The sequence below is a fragment of the Clytia hemisphaerica genome, unplaced genomic scaffold (genome assembly GCF_902728285.1).
Source record: "Clytia hemisphaerica strain Z4C2 unplaced genomic scaffold, Clytia hemisphaerica genome assembly, whole genome shotgun sequence".
Lineage (NCBI taxonomy): Eukaryota > Metazoa > Cnidaria > Hydrozoa > Leptothecata > Clytiidae > Clytia > Clytia hemisphaerica.
This window is the reverse complement of record NW_027104304.1, coordinates 45,813-49,525: the sequence shown is the minus strand read 5'-3', so window position 1 is coordinate 49,525 and position 3,713 is coordinate 45,813. Positions and strand designations below refer to the sequence as shown.

The 3,713-nt window shown below is 32.7% G+C and overlaps 1 long non-coding RNA gene across 1 annotated transcript; it reads right to left on the bottom strand.

Moving 5' to 3' along the window:
• Nucleotides 1-404: 404 nt before the first annotated feature.
• Nucleotides 405-1,498, bottom strand: LOC136817444 (uncharacterized). Its single transcript, XR_010848090.1, has 2 exons — nt 1,285-1,498; nt 405-1,085 (listed from the first exon to the last, which is right to left on the bottom strand). It is a non-coding gene; the product is annotated as an uncharacterized lncRNA (long non-coding RNA).
• Nucleotides 1,499-3,713: the final 2,215 nt, after the last annotated feature.

Here is a 3,713-nt window from a genome sequence, read left to right as displayed (position 1 = left end):
AAGCAGACTGCATTCTCATATGGAGAATGCAAATCGCTCTAGGGAGACCAGGCTGTAAACCAGAAAATAAAATATCAAAAACTAGACTGTGAAATAGTTTACAGCCTGGATATCCAGGCTAAGGGCAAGCATATAACGCCATCTTGAACCTTGTTTGTGTGTTCAGAGTATATCCAATATCACACAGAGTCAAATCAGAAGTAGCACATTTCAAAGGGCGGGGCATTCTTGTTGCGATAACCACAAGCGGAATGAATGTTTAAACTAGCCATAGCCTTCACTAATTGCCACCCGCTACAGATGCCTATTTATAAGCATTTATAAAAAACTAATTAATGCTTATTAAAGTCTTTTAATGCTTTATAGCGAAAGTTTGGAAATGATTATAGGAATAATTCGAATGATTCTTCTCAAAAGCATTTTCTTTGAGATATCAACGATAAAGCTAACATAAATGAAATATATTTTTTTCTAAAAACGTGAATTACTTTTACAAATAATAAAATACGAATCTTAAAATATTCATTAGCAAAAGTGTCCAGGTAGAGTCAATTACAGATACTAAAACACTCAAAAGACATGCAACTATATTCCAATCGATTTGTAATATAAATGACCCATAGTAGAACCAAACAGCATAAGTAAGAAATGCTATGAGCCAGAAACATAACGAGCAGGAACCAAAAATTGACAGGTAACAACGTACTTAAGAGTTTTTCCAACGGTTTAACAAAGGATATCGTGATCCAAATTGTTTACATTAAAAGGATTTACCAGTAATCTAGAAGCTGTAACAGCGCCGTGTAAAGGATGGAAAATGATATGACGTAACGTGGTAATAGTAGCAGTAACGAGGCAATATTGATGAGCAGAAACCAGGAATTAACAGGAAATAGAATATCCAGGACTTTTTCCAACGGCATGACAAGGGATCTCATGGACAAAATTGATATGCCAGTTATCTTGCAGTTGTAACAGCAATATCGTGTAGAAGGATGGAAAATGATGACGTAACGTGGTAATCGTAGCAGTAACGAGGCAATATTGCGTTGTCAAAGTAAATGAATCCTCTTTCATAAGATAAGCTTAAATGGAAAATAAGAAACATGAAATTAGATGATAATATGGTGAGTGTACTAAAATTTCCTCAAAATAGTTCACAAGTTTCTTTCAATTTTTGATATTAATTTCCCAAATAGTGCCTGGTAAGTATCAACAAGAACACAGGTTAAACATAAAAGAAGTCCTATAAAAGTACATAATGAAAAAATTATTTGTACTTACTGTCAAAGTTCCATAATACAGGATTTTTAAGCATTGTTGTTGGGAGTAGAGTATGCGGAATGATTGTCGAATAATTTTCGTTCCAAGGGAATTTCGTTGCCAATTCAACCACCAAAAATAATCACTTTTGTCCATATTCATTCATTGTTCTACTATTATCATTTTTATCATTGTTCATTATTGTTCTGTGGTAAAGATTAAACATCAATTCACATTCACATTCACATTATTGTAATCAACTTGGAACATAGTAAAGTAATAAATGTAAATTCAATCAATCGAAAAAATTTGTACAAAATCATAAATAATACGTAATTTCAATAATTCTGTATAAAATATAATAATCATCCTTCAAATTTATTATAAAGATATATAAAAAATTCATGTATTACAAACAATATAATTCTATAAGTTAGGATAAAAATATAAAAAAAATAATGTAAGGATTTGAAAAGTCTAGGCAAGGCTTCTACTCATGATCAAGATATTTAAAGTACAGAGTATCCCATGAAAAATTCCTCTTAAAACAAAAGAATGTTTTCATCTATTGTTCTGGGGAATTTTTCATAGGACATCCTGTAGTTGGACCAGTTTTGAAATCTTTCTTATCTTAAATTCATCAATTTTTTCATGATAAAAAGTACTAAATAATTTCACTCGTTGGATAAGAATGTATTTCAAAGGAAGAGAAAATAAAGGAGAAAAGAAAAGAAAATATTGCTTTTTGCAAAATACCCTTCCCTGCCCTGAGCCCCCCCCCCCCCGTGCAATGATTTTGACATGACATATACTAATTATTCCTCTAATTACTTCTAAGACTTCTAAGGCTGTTTCGTGCTGCTAATTCTTCTAGTCTGCTTTCTTCGCGTACTCTAAATTTGAATCTTTTACCGTCACTCAATTTATTGATTCTTTCGAATGGAAATGATTCAATTACCATGTCATTTAGCTTTTTCACACGTGATAATGCAACATAAGTTAAACCATCCATGCTTTCTTTCTTTCCCAAATCCACTACAACTTTATCCAATGTAAGACCTTGAGATTTATGAATAGTTATCGACCATGCAAGTTTCAAAGGTATTTGCATTCTTTCTTTCTGTACGTTATCTTCAGATGAAGTTTCTATAATAGGCACAATTGGAACACAATTATCTTCGTCATCAAAAAAACTTGGCCCTGTATATCTATCAAATTTTACTATAACAGCTATAGGAAGCGCAGGTGGCAAGTGGTTTCTTTGGAATATTATGTCTTTGACAATGCCTAAACTTCCGTTACAAAGTCCCACATCTGACCACAAGTTTCTTGTAAGCATTACTTTGGCACCTTTGGCAAGGAAAACTTCATTTGCTAAACCAAATTCTTCTGAGGATGATTTTGATGCACTTGGTGGAGTATTTTTTGCTTTAATGACTGCAATGGGGGATTGTAAAGAATCCAACATTTTCCCATTATGTTCTCTGACAACTTCATTTGCAAAGGATAGCCTGATGCATTTATTATAGTCAACAGGGTTTTTTCAGGTTGTCTGGTTAAGAAAAAATTCCAGTCTTCCATTGTTGATTTTCCATTTCTCAAATTTTTCAAAGCTTTTCTAAATTTCTTTTGTGACTCATCCTCACCAGCAGATCTCATATTTGCTTTAAGTTTTACGACAGTTCTGAAACAACAATAGGCCAGATAACCTGCAACTGCAATTTCATTTTTTGGAAAAGAATGGTACAATACATCATCCATGACTGGTGGTAACTGTGCAACATCTCCTACTAATATAATAGATATTCCACCAAACAAAGTTTCTAATTTTCCTGTTGCTTGACGACAGCGACTATCTATCCAGCCTAGCAATCTTTGGCCTACTACAGAGAATTCATCAATAATAATATACTCTATGTCTTTAAGGTTAGTTTTGTAAATTGTCAAGTGACTTTCCTTTGAGTTCATGCTTTAACTTGCTTCGAATTGGCAATTTGAGAGTGCTGTGCAATGTTCTTCCATTAATATTAAAGGCAGCAATACCAAAATAAGATGTCAATAAACACTTTTTGCCAAGGAGTTTTTTAATGCAATTTATTAAATATGACTTTCCACTTCCTGCAATCCCAGTGATTATCATTTGTAAAGGGTCAGCATTTATATTTTGAGCATGATCATGTACAATATTGTAAGCTTGGAGCTGCTCTGCATTTAAGTTCTCAACTTGATATTGACTATAATCTGTGGGATTATCGTTTTCAAAAGTCTTTTTTTTTCTCTTCAATCCAAAGGGCATTGCATTAATTTGATCTTGAGTATAAGAATCATAAGAATCAGTCCAATATTGTTGATTTTCTGTAGAAACATTATTGGGCATGGAATTCAGGTCTGCTATATCCATCCAATCTTCACGTAAAAAAATATTTTCACTTTCTTCCTCTTCATTTTCT